Source organism: Triturus cristatus, chromosome 6 (genome assembly GCF_964204655.1).
Source record: "Triturus cristatus chromosome 6, aTriCri1.1, whole genome shotgun sequence".
NCBI lineage: Eukaryota > Metazoa > Chordata > Amphibia > Caudata > Salamandridae > Triturus > Triturus cristatus.
Genome location: NC_140589.1, coordinates 1,144,145,543 through 1,144,162,996, shown reverse-complemented (window position 1 = coordinate 1,144,162,996; position 17,454 = coordinate 1,144,145,543). Strand labels below are relative to the sequence as shown.

At 43.9% G+C, this 17,454-nt stretch overlaps 1 long non-coding RNA gene across 1 annotated transcript in view; it reads left to right on the top strand.

The window, feature by feature from the left end:
* The window catches only part of LOC146821113 (uncharacterized), a 41,877-nt gene extending 40,733 nt beyond the window's left edge, over positions 1 to 1,144 (top strand). Inside the window, exons 4-5 of the long non-coding RNA XR_014962863.1 lie at positions 52 to 140; positions 1,071 to 1,144. This is a non-coding gene — a long non-coding RNA (uncharacterized LOC146821113). The remainder of the gene's footprint in view (positions 1 to 51; positions 141 to 1,070) is intronic.
* The last annotated feature ends 16,310 nt before the right edge of the window (positions 1,145 to 17,454 follow it).

The following is a 17,454-nucleotide window of genomic DNA, read 5'->3' as shown; positions in this document are numbered from 1 at the left end:
CAATAATTGTTTGTCTCTTTAATTATGTCTTACATGATCATTATCATCCAGGGGAAAGAAGACAAGGTCATCCGAGGCAGGTGCGGGAGCTGGAGGTGCCTCCAAGGAACGTTCTTCATCAGATGGCTCTGCTGGCCCGAGTAAGTCCTCCTGTTGTTAATATTAATATATATTTCCCTTATTTTTACTGGTCCTCATTTTGAACTATTATTTCTGTTTCCTAATTTTATTTTTCCCAAATCCTCTTTTATCAATCTGTTTCTAAGTTCTTGTTGTCCCTGCATTACCCTATTTACTAACTTAGTTATTTATATTTCTAGTGTCTGTTTTTATTTTACCTCAAACTGCCTCTGGCTCTGTATTACTATTAGTCTGTCTGTAGCTTGGTTTCTTTTGGTTTTTCAGTCAGCTTTCCCTCTCCCTTTATATATTTTGTGGCCTGCCTATTGGTGGTACTGTAAGACGCAGAGAACCCATTGGTCCTTACAACTACTAGTACTACTACTCTGCCGTGCATATTGAATTCCCATGTAAGGTAGTCTACGCATGATAGTTGAGATGAGAAGGCTTTCTTCTACTGTCTCATGCTTAATCAGAAAGTGATGATCACATTTGACACCCCAAAGTTGTGTCTTCTTCTAGTCTAGACCTAGTATTATTATTAGCAGCAGTTGATGGTGAACTGATTACCGTGCACCATGGCTGGAAGAAGTCTGAGAAGGAGGAGGACAGCACCATTACATTTTCCAACCAATAAGACCTTATGTCTGATTGTCCGCCCAGTTGGCCACTCTTTTCTTTTTCAAAAACTTAGATTCACCAATAGCTGTAGCCCCTGAGTCCAGTCCTTTGGGTTGTCCTCTTCTTGATAGGCTTTTCAAAAATGGCAACCAACAAAGTGCCCAACTGGATATTTTATTATTTTTGATTGGACATACTGTCTACTCCAGTCTGTACCCGAATTCTAGTGATGTGTGTGGTACATGGATTGTATTTTCAATCTTGCTAGTGAAAAAAATAAATAGGGGAGGCGTATATGGCATATAAAAAATGTGTAATATTTTTTCTAGACGTACTGACCACCAGTGCCGGGGCCAGCGGGGAAGGGGGCGCCAGCCAGGAGGGATCAGCTGCGGCAGCTGCAAGGGGTGAGCGAGCAGCAGTGGCAGGCAGTGGTAAGTCATATTCCTTGCTTATTGACAATCAAATGTATATACTCGCTGTAAGGGTGCACACTGTACAGTGTACTGTTGAGACTAAGTTGTGAACAGTTGAATAAGACACCCTATACTTAGCATTAGCGGGACTTGAGTAACTTATGGCCTCTTCTATCCTCAACTCAGCAGAAAAAGTTTTATGAAGAAGACTAAGAGTCAGACTTTGATAGGTTGATGGAAAAGGGATGAAAGGATGGAAGGAGGAAGGATGGGTGACGTAATATATGACTGGCAGAGAAGAATGCGTCGGTGAGGGGGCCCGGGATGCGTTTAGGTGGCTGACAGGATGCTTGGGTTGTTGAAGGATAGGTGAAAGGTGAAAGAATGGATGCCTGCCTGGGTGTCTGAAACTGTATGGGTGAAAGGAATCCTTTGGGGGGGTTGATGGGTCAAACTCAAAGGCAAGCAAGGACACATGTGTGGTTAAATGACAAATATATGTTGGTGAAAGCTTTGTTGAGAATGATAGCCATGTTTGGATGGATGAATGCCTGGATGGAATTCAATCATAGTTGAAGACTTGATGAAGAGAATGCAAAAGAATAGAAAACCATGCCAGAGTAGCAAAGCCAAAGGTGAAGAATAAAAATAATGCTAGAAGAACCATGCAATGATAAATGGAAAAATCCCTGGGAAGAAGAATAAACAAAGAATGTGTTTTTTTTCAAGGTTTTGAATTCAAAGGTTTGAGTTTATATTTCAGACTACTCCCTTGACTCACAGTAGTTTGCAAGCACAACATATATATTATTTATGTACCAACCCATCATCAATCGCCTCCCTCCGACTCTGAGGCCTACTCCCTCCCTACCCATGTCATTTTGACAATGTCAGCCATAGGTGGCCTATCGGCTGCATGATCACAATAGTAGTACCTCACGTCACCTGATGTTGTGCCGTATATCATCATTCATATTAGTAATCATATCATCTGCCTTGTTGTACTAGTGAGGGAGAAAGTGAAATTGTGCTTTTGCCATTGATTTAACAGAGTATGGCCATAATAGAAACAAGATAATTGGGTAGTAGAGCTGCCCCACCTGCAGACAGTAGTAAAGTAATACGAGTCAGCGACACAAGTGTGTTTGTCTAGAGTGCAGGCTGAGCTGGCATGCCTACACGATTAATTTAGCTAAACAAGAGAGAGTAGGATATTTGTCTACTCCATAGTGTCTGATGCCTGAAACTCTAATCACATCCAAATCTTCGGGGCCAAGGAATCGTTGATACCTCAAATATTATGTACTGCTAGTGCTACTGTGCCACTATTATTGTATGTGTATAATTTTATGTGTTACTGTTTTGCTAAGAGTATTGGTTGCAATTGTCTTTTTTCTTTCTTGATATAGCTTCTCCTTTCCAACCCACCAGGCAGGAGATAGCAGCCAAGATCTGGCAACAAAAGCTGAATGCCATCAGGGCAGAATATGGACGGCTGGTGGCCTTGGCGGAGGAGGCAGCAGCTGTAGCCTCTAATGCCCCGGGCCCCAGCCAGGCTCCTCCAGTGGTACGGTCCCATAGTCGGGTAGCTGCCCAGTGCAAGTCTTCATCGACCACTGCTGCTCCCCCCTGTTCAAGTTAAACCTTTCAGTACAACATGGTCCTTAGGATGGCGCGCCTGGAGGCCAGGATCAAGGAGCGTTTCGATCAGCTGGAGAGAAAGATCCGGGTCCTAGCCCACCCCTAGATAGACCTCTCTTGCCCCTTTTTTAATCTTTTGTTTGGTGGGTTGGACTTGTTTGGGAAAGGGTGGGAATGTGGGAGTTGGGGAAAACTTGGTTGTACTTTTTTTTATGGACATTTGATTTTTTATGAGCAATTTGTTTTGGACTTGCTTTACTGGACATTGGTTGGGGTTAGAGAGAGGAATGGGTTAGGTGTTGTAGGTTTCTTTCATTCTAGTTTATGTTTGTTAGGGGAATTCATTTACAGTTTTACATATGATGTAAATCTTTTTTTAGGGGGTTACTCTTTTACTTCGTACTGTTTCCTTTGCTGCAGGGCCACAGAATCTTTTTGAAATCTGTAGATAGTGTAACACACCAACAGATAGATGTGGTACCCTCAATTGTCCTACTGCTGTCAGTCTCTCCTCCTAGTCTATGCAGTCTGCACCTAACCCCTATAAACTCAAAAGTGGTGTGGGTGTGTGAATTCATTTCCATAGCATATAAATTATTGCATCTTGAATGAATCTCCTACAATTCTTCTCTCTTACCTGTGATTAGGTGAAGCAAAGGCTGCGTGCTGATGGTTTCCCAAGGTTTCATGGTGGTGGTAGTAGTAGACAGTAGGAGCATGCTGGAGGACTAGTAGAATACTAGAAGCACTAGATTCTGCAGTGAGGTTTCACTCCCTCCTGGCCAAACTCAAACTGTAGGATGAGGAATATTCCTGGCAAGGAACAAAATAATGACATTTATAAACTGAGTTAATGCCATTCGACATGCAAGCTGTGCAAAAAAAATGAGACAGTCACCTGAGGGAGACCAAACTGAGTTGAGTACGACTAGTAGTACACAAGAAGAAGACTGCCAAACGCGAAAACATGATAAGCAATGCTAAAGTAAAATAAAAAATAATCAAAATATCTGTCTAGTACAAGTTACAAACTGAAGTCGACTTGCGCTAAGAAGTGGAGTAGACAAGCATAAACTTTAGTGCTGGAAGGATGATGATGCTAGCAATTATGATGGATTATGTTTCTCTGAACAAAAATTGAATATTGAATACTGTCTGTGCATGGGTGGGCAATCTAATATATATTGCCAGTGTTTGCTATAGTTATACTTAGAGCAGAAGAAGATTGTTGCCCTGCCTCCCCTTGAGTTTGTATTGCTTTCACCACATCCGCCCTACCAAGTGTGTGATCGAATAAGTGGTGTAAATTTAATTTAGTCACACCTCAATAAATCACACAGCTTGGGGGGAAGAGGGTTAGGGGTTAGATGAATGGATGTGAAGGGGGATTTGAGGGAAAGGTTTGACAAAGACAAATAATACTACACAATGACAACACATTCATCTTGGCGGCTGACCATCATAAATCTGTTATGGGAGGAAAAGGAAATGCATGCATGATAACTATGTGCCGGGCCGGAAACTCCGGTCCTCCGAGAGCTGCCTGCTGGTGGTCCCCTGGTTTAATACGGTATCCAAGGGAGGCAGAGCCCTCTCTGTCCTGCTCCCACAACTCTGGAATAATCTGCCTGATGGCCTCCGCAAGGAATGCGCTCTCCTCCCTTTCAGAAAATGCCTTAAAACGCCTTAAAACGCTCCTGTTCAGGGAGGCTTTGGACTCAATCTAACCATCTGCAACACGTGTTCCTGGGGACTGCAGGGGGTTTCGGACCTCTCTCTCACAGCGCTAAGAGACGTGCTGGTGATTATGCACTTTAGAAGTAGCAGTTAACATTAACATACTGAGTACTAGACCAGTACAGGTAAGACTAATTTTGCGTCTGCCCCTAGGGAGACCCAAGTTACATTATGTTCTTGTTGCAGGCTTGAAAGATAGCAAATACAATTCTGTAGGAGTCAAGTAAACAAACAGTCATAATAAATGAAGAGAAAATATGATACTTGTTAGATCTGGGGGTCTCTAGTTGGCAGAGGTAGGTACCACTGTCCAAATAGGGACCCTTACTTCTAGTCAGGGTAAGGGGATACCCTCTTTAGATAACCCCTGCTCATGCCCTTGGTAGCTTGGCATGAGCAGACAGGCTTATCAAAGGCCATGTGTAAAGTATTTGTACCAACACTCACAGTAACACAGTGAAAAAACCACAAATGGACCCCACACTAGTGTAGATAAATAAAATACCTTTATATAAACTACATAAGACCAAAACGACAAAAATCCAACATACACAGTTCAAGAATATGGTTTCAAAAGAGTTCTTAGCTTAGCGACAAAATAATCCACATTAGCTTCGATTTTGGCCAACAGTACCTGGTGATGCGATTAAAGTTCAGAGCGACGCTCAGGCGTCGAAAAACAAGCAGCAGCGTCAGTCTGACTCCTGAGACCCTGGGGAGGCAATGCGACAACCCCGCTGCACACAGCAGGCGTGTGCGACGAATCCAGTCTGTATGGGGCAGTGAGGTGATACTTGTATGGATTCCAAGGCGTAGCTTCTCTGGTAGAAATTTACGCGCAAAGGCACGATGCGACGATGTTTGCCGCGATGAAATGCAGCCCGGGAATCTTCCCACTCCGGGGGTGATGTGCTGCGAAGATGAATGTGGCGTTGACGTTGCAGCGGTGACAGGTGCTGCGACAATCTTCGCGGCGACGGAAATTTTCTCGCTAAGCCGGCGGTGCGTGAAAAAGTTGCAGATCTTTTACTTCTTTTCTCTTGGTCAGCTTCCCAACAGCAGGCACCCCTTCCAGAGGCCCCACAATTAGATCAAGCACTCTAGGAAGGGCAGAACTCACACAGCAGAGTTCAGGGGGAAGCTGGGGGTGAAGTCCTTTTGTTCCTGGGACTTCTTAACAGGAGGCCAGCTCTACTCAGACCCTTGGAGATTCCTTCAAGCCAGGGGACACAGCACACAGCAAAGTCCTTCCCCTCTCTTTGGCAGCAAAGCAACTGCAGGTCAGTCTTACAGCAGGAGTCCTTCTTCTTCAGTCTTCCAGCTTTCTCCTTGGCAGAAGTTCTTTCTTGATTCCAGGATGATCTAATTTCTTGGGATCAGGGTCCCAATATTTATACCTCAAAATCCTTTGTCCTCTGAGGGCAGAGGGGCCTTTGCCCAGTCCAAACCAGTTCTGGAGCACTCTGTTTACATGACTCCTTCTTTCCTTTCACAGTGCAGGGCAGAAACATCAGACGCCCACAGGAGGTGGAGCCAGCATTGTGGAGGAAAAGCACAGCCCTGGAGCACATTGTTGACATGATTCCTTCTCTCCTTTCTCAGTACAGGGCAGAGACATCAGACGCACCACAGGGGGTGGAGCCAGCACTGTGGGGGCAGGCACTGTCCTATTCAGGTCCCAGGTGCAACTACTCCCTCCCATCTAGATGCAGATCTCTCTATTCAGCCCTGTGCTGACTCACCCTGTCTCGGGGAATTCCCCAGCCCCCTGGAATTCCCCAGCCCCTGTCACTCAAAACTCCAGACAAGGAATACACAGCCTAGCAAAGGCAGGTTTGGATGGTTAGACAAGAAAATACCTACTTTCTAAAAGTGGTATTTTCAAACACAGAATGTTAAAACCAACTTCACTAAAAGATGTATTTTATCATTCTGCGTTCAGGCATACTAAACCCGAATTTCTACCATGTTCCCTGAGTCAGTTTAGGATTATAAGATGTAATAATCAAACTGCCAATTCTGGCCTATATAGAACAGGTAGCCTTGCAATAGTGAAAAACGAAAATGGCTGTAATTCACTATTAGGACATGCCACACACATCAGGGCTTGTCCTACCTTATACTTACAATGCACCCTGCCCTTGGGCCTACCATAGGGGTGACTAATATGCAGAAAAGGGAAGGTTTAGGGACTGACAAGTGGGTGCACTTGCCTAGTCAGCATGGCAGTTAGCAACTGCACACAGGCACTGCGGTGGCAGGCCTGAGACACCATTTTAGGGCTACTCATGTGGGTGGCACAATCAGTACTGCAGGCCCACTAGTAGCATTTGAATCACCAGCCCTGGCACACTCAGTGCACTTTACTAGGGACTTCCTGGTAACACAAATATGCCAATCATGGATAACCAATTACAATAACAATTTACCTAGTGAGCACTTGCACTTTGACACTGATCAGCAGTGGCAAAGTGCCCAAAGCATCTAAACCAGAAAAAAAGAAATCCAGCACAGTGTTAAAAATACAGGAGGTAGAGGCAAAAAAGTCAGGGGAAACCACGCCAAAGATGCCAGGTCTAACAATACTGTATTGCCAAATTGGGAGTTGCATCTCTGCATTCCACTTGGACTGTCTTGGGTGCCTGGCGGATGTGGTTCGGTAAGGTAAGTGTGAGTTTTTTTTCCAGTATGGCTCAGGGCACGGGCCTGTAGAAGGGAAAAAAAATGATATGGAAGACTCAAGGGGAAAAGTTAAACTGCATAAAGGAGTGCAACAAGAAGACTTTCAGGAGCAGCCTGGCTAAATCTCTATTTCTGGCAGTTACCTCCAGCAACAGGCCCCCCTTCCAACCTCCACTTAGCTTCAAATTTCATCCATTCAGCACTGAGCACAGACACACACAGCAACATAGCATGTTCCCAATAAAGTAAAAAATCAATGCACTGCTATCAGTCGGTCACACCACACTCACCACCACCACCACTACACAGACATGTGTAGGTCTGGTGTTGTTGTTGTTTACCTTTAGGCCACTTCAAAGTCCTCATCATCCAAACCTGTTGGATGCAGTGAATTTGAAAATGTCCATCTTCTTCTGGTGGCAGTTCTCAAAGTAGTCATGCTCACACCCACGCCCTGAGTCATTCCATCATTTCTGTTCCTCTTGAGTCTGACTCCTACTCCGAGTATGGTGTCCAACTCCATACCAATAGTGTTCCGAGTGAGTCCCGACTCAATGCAATGGATCGGCCTGTAGTGGTACAATTTTGGTATTGAACAACAAGAAGGTAAAGATAGACTTGACAGAGTAACTTTGTGTGTGTAGAATAGACTAGAGTAGACTAGATTTGTGTTTGCAAACATTGCATTAACTGGGTTACTGGTCAGGTCTGAGTCTTTGAGGAATATAAGTTAGTATAAAACAATAAAAAAAGAGGAAGTGTGGACAGTGTGGGGTAGTCTTGGTGAAGGAATTTCGCTATCTGATTTCTCAAAGATGAAATAACATTCAGGGGAAAATTATTGATCAGCCATCAGTAGGCCACCACAACATTGTGAATCTCAATAATCATCACTAACACATTAATTGTGACAAACAATCACCCAGTCTCACATTGCCTGCCTCCACCATGTGAATCATCTCTTCTTCTGAAGTCTCAACTCAAGTTGACAGACACATGATGATGATGACATATCATCATTCACAATTTGACATCACAACCAACAACAATCACTCAGTCTGCAATGCATGCCATTATTTACCTATTCTTCCGGTGTGCTCAGCATGATAGATTGGTGGCAAATTGCAGAATGCAGATCATCCATTTCTTTGATGTAAATGGAATTATTAATAATGTCACATGTGAGGCAGTCCAATAGGCTAGGAGGAAAGGATAGATAGATGTTTGTATTCTCCATCGGATGTCTGGGAGGGAAATGGCTTTAGGGCGAGTCGAGACTTCTTCACTGCAACTCCAATCCAGCAATAAATGGTGTCTAAGAGTAAGACAGTGGGGACAGATTGGTCAACTAGACACACACAAATAATAAAGTTAATAATGTTCCTTAGCTATATCTTTATTAGGGTTTTTTTGAGAGTCAAAGAAAGAAAGAAAGTAACTAGAAAACCTCGTTGTCAAGGAAGTAGAGCTGTTCCTCAAACTCTGGAGGCTCGCCCAGAAGTAGGTCACCTAACACACTTCTTCTTTGACCTGAGTTGCCGTCATCATCTTCCTGCTGTGGTGCTTCATGTATGGTGTAACCTGTTCGTATAAAGAGCTGATTCATTTTGATCATGGTTAACCTCTCCACGTTTTGGAGCGAGAGACTGATCATTCTCACTGTCAGAATGGCACCAGCAGCACTGAAAACACGCTCTGCAGATACACTTGCTATGGGGCAAGCCAGATAGCTTATCGCTAGCCTGCTGAACATTGGCCACTGATGCATTCCCCCATACCAATATAGCAATTGGTTTTGATCAAAGTATACCTCTGTTGGGTCATTCAGATAGGCCTGGACCATCCACTCATTGGTCAAGGGTGCTTCGCTTTGCTTGGCCTCTTTTGCCTTTGCCTCAGCACTGGACTTACGCCCGGCCAGTAGAAACCATTCCTTTACTGATTTTGGGGCTAATGATTCTGTTCTTGGTGTTGTGGATGTTGTTCTTGCTGGTGTTTGTGGTTTTGGCTGCTGTGAGCCAACCATACTGCCCTCAGGCTCTAAAGTTGAACTTGAAGGCTGCCCTGAAGTACTTGTTATGCCCTGGAGGAGCAGGCCTCTAATTCTCTGTGTTCTTGTTCTAGCTGACTGTCTTACACAGCTATCCAAGTTTTGTAGATGGCAACATCCCCATCTGAAAAAGGAATGAAAGTGTCCAGCAATGGCTTATACCGTGGATCAATAATTGTGGCACAATTGTAATGGTTAGATGGCACAATTTCTCTTTGCACCCTTGTATTTTCAGATAAGTGAAGGATTAAGCTCTCTACCAACTAATATGCTTCTTATTTTCTTCCACACCTGCATACATTGCAGACACCTCCTCTAGCTACTCCTGTGGCATGTGCAACAATGCGATAGCTTGGCCCATGATACAGTCTTCCTTGCTAACTTCACGTGTGAACACCTCGAAAGGAAGCAGCATCTCTGTCAGGTATTTAACTAGGCCTCACTGGTCCACTTCAATGATCATGCCTTTCACAGTTGCATCCCCTCTTTGCATAACATATTCATTGATTGGTCTGCACTGCTCAGACATTCAAGCTTGTAATACGTTGAGATCTAACGTGTTGGCACATCCTGGATGAGTGCTTTAACTGGCATTCTATTATCATGTTGAATGATTTTCAGCTGCTTCCAGGCATTAAAAGAATGTCTGGAATGTGTGCAGATTCTTCTGCAGGTGGTCAGTAAGCTGCTGACTCGGTCTTCTTTTTTCAGAAAGACTTGAACAATGATATTAATGCTATGCGCCAAACACAGGACCCTGAAATAATCACCATCGGCTATGGCCTTAACTATATTGCTGCCATTGTCCGTGGCAACAAAACCAATGTTAAGCCCTCTTGGTCGCAGCCATTAAAAGACCTTAGTGTTAAAGTCTTCCAAAATCTTTTCAGCAGTGTGGGATTTCTCCATGGCAAACATGGCTACTGTAGCATGCTTCCGTGCGCCATTACAAATGTCAGCAGTGTCAACACCTGCAGATATCTTTTCTCTGAATCCCAAAAAAGAGATCCAGTGTGTAGTGATGCACATGTAATCAGTGGCTTAGCAACTGGACCACATATCTTTTGTCATGTGGATAGTGTGAAGAGCACTCTGCTGCAAAGCTTATACAGAGTACCACCAACAGGGGAAGCCCTATAACCCAAACCTGGGGTGTATAAACAATATATATGCTAGAATGGTTTGGATACGCAATCAAAACAAAAAACAATAATAATTTTGCATGATAATCAAAAATACATAAATAATAACACGCTATCAATCACAACTTATATCAAAAAGATAATTATTTTTCTTAATAAAAGTGAATTACGTATAAATGCACAATACAAAGAGGGCTCCGAAGGTTACACAAACATATGTCACTAACAAAGACAGACTTAAGTGTAAACATAAATAATGGCAAAAAGAGGAAAAAAGATATTGACAATATTACACAATCACAAAAGACAAAAAACATTCAATGCTTCCTCTGATTTTTTTTTGTCAGGGAAGGCGTCAACAGCGTTTCGACCATAGTTATTTAGCAGAAGACAAAGAACAACAAAAATACAAATTTAACGGTTTGGCATTGTTTATCACGTGGGATGCAGCAATCAGGGAACTGCAGCTGACAAATGACAATGGAATGGAACAATTCCTTGACAATTAATAATGTTGTGCATGTCATATAGCAGACATGGGGTTAATGGTTCATTGACGCCAAATCATGTTACTTTGAAACAAAAACTAAATTGAAAAAAAATTGGAAAAAAAATATAAAAAAATTGAAAATATAAAAAAAGAAAGAATTAAACAAATTGTAAAAATTTATGAAAAAAGAAATTAAAATAAACAAAAACAATTATTAAAATAAATAAATAAATAATTAAAAATAAATAAAAAATAACAATTATCCCCTAGTATCTAATTATTAATGTATTAAGCTGCTATTATCTCATTGGTCAACCATCCATAAAAACATATGGCAAAGGGGCACACTAGCTGAATGCACAAAATGGTTGCCAGCCAGTGCCACATGGTCATAATCAACAACAACAACAAGCAAGAAGAAGGCATTTCAGAACAAAGAGAAGACATGTAGGCCTATGGCAAAAGCACACTGGGTGCCTTCACAAAATGGCCACCAGCCACATGGCCACAACAACAACATGAAGGAGGCCTTGAAAACAATGAACACAAGCAGGCCTAATTAGGGCACGGACCTTACAAAATGTCCGCCGCCATATGGAGAACCAAGGCAAATGAATTGCTGGCCTACTATTGCAATGTAAACACACTCACACACTGGGCAGACAAAGGAGGCATGGTAAACAATACATCTGTAATGCAACAATGCCTAAAATGAAAATCCACAAGGCTAAAAAGGTTTGCAAGTTACAACCACACACATCCAACAAAGGCATTAACACACATGAAAAAAGTGAAATACCGCAAAAAAATCATATTGTATTTCAATCCAATGCCATCCAAGCCCTAAATGATGATTAAATTCAACAGACACCTCAGAAACAATTGCTTCATGTACCCATGAGTAGCTCTGGGCCTACTGGCTGAAAGGCCCATTGGCAGACTATAGGGCTACATAGTGAATTAAATAAATATTGTAAATTGATTTAAAAAAATGTAGTGAACCATGCAACATGTTTCCTTTATAAAAGAGGAGAAATTAATTACAAAGAAACAACTAGGCCCCTACTCTAACGACAGGCCACCCACCACTCAAAAAATTTAAAAAATCAATTGGAATTACAAATTAATCTAGGTGCACGGCCCCAATAAATCAAACAACACCAGTTTTCCACCTTACTTGTAAAATCTCAAATTCAAAGTCCTCAAAACCAATGATATATTATGCAGCAGACACAAATAGTGATCCTCCAGCTCTAAATCCAAATGAAAAGTGACCAAGAGATGGACAAAGCACTGGGAGGAGCCTGCTAGAGAGGAACAGGAAGTTGGAGACATTGGGGCACTTCCTTCCTCTTGAAAAAAAGTAAAAAAAGAAAAAGGACTTCTTGCACAAAAAAAGTATATCTAAATGTCAATTTGAGGAGTTTTTTTACTCCAAATCATGATTTCAAAAAGGTTTTGGTGCTGCTCGGGGAGAGAACCTTCTCCAAAATGCAGTTGCGGTAGATCCTTCACGTTCGCAATCGCTTTCTTCACAAAATACCGGCCGGAACTCCGCTGGCATGCTCGAATGACATGTTTGCACCCGTGCGGGACCATGTGGCCGACTACCAAACCTCGTGACACTCATGAACAGCTCAGAAATCTCGTTGGCGATCGCGGGCATATGGTAAGTCACTCCTGCACGTGCGACAACGCATTTCGGGCACGCCAAACACAAAAAAACCTCTGCTACCTTTTAGAGTGCAGAGTATATCTGCAACGCCGCGTTCCACGCAGTAGGCAGAGTTGCCAAAACTCTGCAAACTCCATGAGCGGAGCGGAGTTTTACACCCAGGCTTAGTGATAATCAGAGTTGTGGTCCAGCTTTGAGAACCACTTGACTCCATTTAGATCAGCCACAATGTCATCAATTTTTGGAGTTATGTGGCGTTCGGGCCTGATGGCGTAATTGGGCAGTCTCATATTCACACATAGCCGTATGGCACCCGATTACTTCGGCTTGGGTGCGATCACCAGCAGTGAGAACCAAGGTGTAGGGCCAGTCACTTTCTCAATGACCCCTAGGAATTCAAGCGCATGGACCCTCCTGTGTCTCAGCACTGTGAGTTTGATTTGGTCCGTTGATGTGCAGTTTGACGAATAAACTGCAGAAACTCTGCCAGAATGGAATCAGCATGGGACTCGTGCACTTGGTTGGCAAAGAACACCAGTTCTAAGTCCACCGCCATATGACAGCTCAACAATGTTCCTTTTTTTCCTTTCATGACATGGAATTTTGTTCACGTGACATGTCCCTCACTGGTGATATCCACCTCGATGACCCCTCTGAGTGGCAGTGTGTCTATACCCCATAAGTATATATCTTAGCCTTGTTGGGGAAGAGTTAGGGGCACTGCAATAGACTGTCATATTGCTTTGAGTCCATAACATTCACGGACGCCCCTGTGTCGATGAGTGACTTCACAGTGTTGTTAGCGATTGGTACCATACACATCGGGGTGGCCTTTTGCGATCTGTATGACCTTTGATTGACACCAGAATGATCCTGTCATTCTCCTCCTCTGCCACTGCATGGTGCCCTTGACAGTTCAGATTTTCCTCTTGGGCTGTGTCATCTAGCGAGCTGGCGAAGTGCTACTGCTGTTTTCCAGGGCCTCGTGGTGGTGTTACAAGGCAGTTCGCTACAACAAACTTTAGCAAAGTGGTTGGCTTTTCCACGTTTTGAGCATGCCCATTCCTTTGCAGAGCATAATCTGGACGTCTTGTATTCGAGGCCACAGTTGCAACAGATCCCGCTTGGCCTTGAAGGTTTTACTGGCATGTCAGGCCTAGCTGTTGTTGTATAGCTTCAACCCTCTCTGCCTTGATACTGGGGGCCCAAGGAGTGCCAGACATTGCCGAGGTTTGTTGATTGCGGCCTCCATTTCCTCTGCCTGTGAATTCATGGGATCTGGCTAGCACCAGAATGTCATCAATTAAGATAACTGTCTGTCTTCAGATTAAACATCAGAAAACTGTGGATCGGTAGCCCTGGGTAATCTGCGCACTGATTTCTTCTTGCTGATCATGGAATGTGCACGTTCATGCTAGCTTCCTCAGACATGCATAAAACATATCGATGGACTTGGTATCTGACTGCATGGCTTGCTGAAGTTTAAAGCATTCGAAGTCAGGGTTGATTTGCGAGTCGAAGTGTCTATTTAGCGCCATTAGTCTCAAAGAGTTCATACAATTCAGCACCTCTGAAGTGCAGGAATAGTGATCTTTTCACTGTGACATCTGCTTCTCTCATGCCACAAAAGTAGTGATTTAGGTGCCCCAACCAAAAACGCCATCCTAGTCCCACTTTGGCTGAATCAGTCAGTTCGCTGAATAGTGAGAGTGGTATTACCGAGGCGTGTGTGGACTGGCCAGGGTTGGGACATGCCTGAGCCTGGTGCTGTTCTTTATTTCACATGGTAGCCAGAGTTGTACCTATTGTGATGTCCACTGCTAATTTTGCTTGAGCTTGTGCTCTGAATAACTACAGAATTATGCCTGTATGCTAACTTGGCACCTGTTTGTCGCTGGTGTGCCCTGACTTTTGTGCTTGAGAGGCCAGGGGTTGTCTCCTTGCACATTCACCCCTTTATGTCATGCATTGTGTCTCACATTCAGGTGTTATATCGTTATTGACCTGCATAACCTCTTTTCATATATTTTTTTCTTGCCCGAATTAGTCTTTTTCTGGCAGGAAAAAAACATCAGTTGCTGCTGAGAGCAGGTGACTCACATGTGTACCAGAGTCCCCTGCCGAACAGGGCCAAGTGCACATCCACACTGCGTGCAGCCCATCAGGAGGCAGATGGGGGCCAAATCAGGAGCACCGTATCAGGCTCTGCCCACCAATGCTCTGGCGAGTATCACGGGCCTCCAGCTCCCGGCCCATGCGGAGCAGGGCAGAGCCATCCGAGGCAGCGCGCACCGCCAGGTGTGCTGCACGCTCAGCTAACTAGCGCAGAGCCTGCGGTACACATCAGTTCACAGAGAGTGAACATGCAAATAGGTGGGCTCCTGAGGGGTGGCAGGGGCGGCAGTGTGTCAGGCAGCAAAAGGCAGAGCTGAGGAGAATGCATCGCATGGTCCAATGTCCAGTAACGGGTGACTGTTCAGGTGGTGTCCTCTGGCTATGTCTCTTCCTTGTGCGGTGCACTGCATAGAGTCAAATCACACTCTATGCCAGTGTAGTGGGCCAGCTAGGCCCAATGCTGAGGCCTGGGCCCTGTGTGCATGCACCACGCTGCTGGAAGAGACACACACACATGGGTTATGTTGTCAGTAAAGGCCACAAGCAACGTTTAGTTATATCCCCGGGTCGCGCCTGGCCTGGAGAGTGAGACATTAAGTGTTGCGTGGGGTAGAGACTGAATGGCTCTCCACACTATTGAGTTTATCAGGAGGTGCAGACCTGATCCAATGGCACAACTTGATAAATGCACTTTTCCTGGACACATATTGTTGGGAGAAACCAAACTCTAGGTGAATCCGTACCACTGAGGCTGATTTCGGCAGGTGAAAGCAACCCTTGTAGATTTTATCATTAGAGCAATGGAGTAATTTAGCATCGTTCCCATCATGATTTCACTTCCTTATTAAAGGATCGGTAGAGCCTTCGTCTCGATAGCTTGCAAGATTGGGTCCATGTCGGGCCCCCTATCTTTTTCCATAGGTTTTACAGAGCAGTCTAAAGGGCAAATGCCTTATTTTAAATTGAGGCCTTTTGCTTCTGAAGGGACCCATTTGTGACTAGCCAAACCCCAAGGTATTAATATTCCAGTACCATTTCGATATTAACTCCACCCATTTGGCACGTGCCTAGTTTGTTCCTTCTCCTCCCAGAGATAATGATTTTGATCCTTTCAAAGTTCACCTCCAGTTTGTTTAACTTTGTGTATTTTGAAAGGATATTTATCAGTTCCACTTAGGTGTGGCTCAGCAAGATGACGGCATCCGCATGAAGCAGGTTAGATAGAGGCCTATTTCCAAGGATCAGAGGTTGCCAGTCAGCTTTATCTAACTCTCCTGTAAGGTCCACGATAAGCAAGTTAAAAAGCAAGTTAACAAGCAATGTGGCCAAAACACATCTTTGGTTGAAGCCTTTCATGGTGGCAATTTTCCTTGATAAGATACTGTCATCTCCCACTTTAATCCGCAGCCACATTCCCATGTATAATAGTGTTGTGTAGCTCCCATAAAAAAGTATACAGGATCTGCACGTTTAGACAGCATACACTGTAGGATTGGTGTTAGACTGATTCCAGACACCCACACCGGGTATGTTGGCTTCTTGTACCAACTAGCTCACAGTGCCACTAGAATACCCTTTTACCTAGGAGAGAAAAGTTCTTGGGAACCATCGAACATGAGAACCCTGATCCCTCAGGACCGTGGAAGCAATATACTCCCTTTCGCTCAGTCACTCATGCTTACTTAGTCTGTCTCAGAGAGATACAGAGAATAAACAGGCTGGGCGTTTTCAATAAGTATTTATTGAACAGTTGTTGATCTGGTGTTTAGTTTATGAGCTGCAACAACCATTAGACAGTATAAGATATAAATGATTAGCAGAATTATGAAGGTAAATGGATGGTATAGCTCTACCATCTTACAATAGTCATGAATAGATACGAGTATATAAAACACATAATAAAAGATGCGTACTCCTACGATGCCTCCCTAACTAGATGTGCCTAAGTGTACCTAGCATGTGTGTAGGTGTTAAGCCAAGAATCCCTCTAGAATTTAGTCACCCCCATTACCTGAAGTGAGAGACTGCGGGACCCCGTCCTCGTCTCGAGTTGGACACCCCGCGAGGGATGTTACACCACTGCAAGCAGTAGTGTCTACATTCAGCAACCCCAGCATCTCCGGTCAGTGTATCGGCAGGGAAGTCTCAGTCTCCTCTGTCTTATCTTAGCAGGATGTGATGTATAAATACCCATAGGTCTCCCCAGGGGTCCTACCTTGCTGTATTACTGTGTCGGCCTAAGGAGGACGCCGGGCATGAACTTTATACATAGAAATAATATCAGGAGATGGTCATCCTGCTGTGCTTCCAAGAATCATCATGCATAATGTATGGGATCTCGAACTAGGGAAACCCTGTGTTCTGAATGCAGTGTCATATCGAGGTAAAAGGTCAGTCTCTGTAAACCGCGACAAGTCTAATGTAGGGAAGAATATAGGTGAAGGGTAATGAAGTTACCTGGGCCTATCTTATGGTATCTAAATAGAATATAACAATAGCTCTATTGGTCTCAGGAGCTTAATCGGAACATCCCAAGCTCTTAGCTTCCCCAGAGGCAATTTCTAGAGATTGGATCAAGGGCTGCCTCAAAGTGGATGAAACACATGTATGTGTTAGCATCCAAATGGCGCAATCCATTACGATAGATATGGCCAACAAATTTGATATTTGGAGAAGACAATGGTTCCTTTGTGGCCAAAATGGTCTTAGAAAAAGACGCAGGAATTTGCGCCTGGTATTCGGACAAAAGCTATGAATTTAGGGAT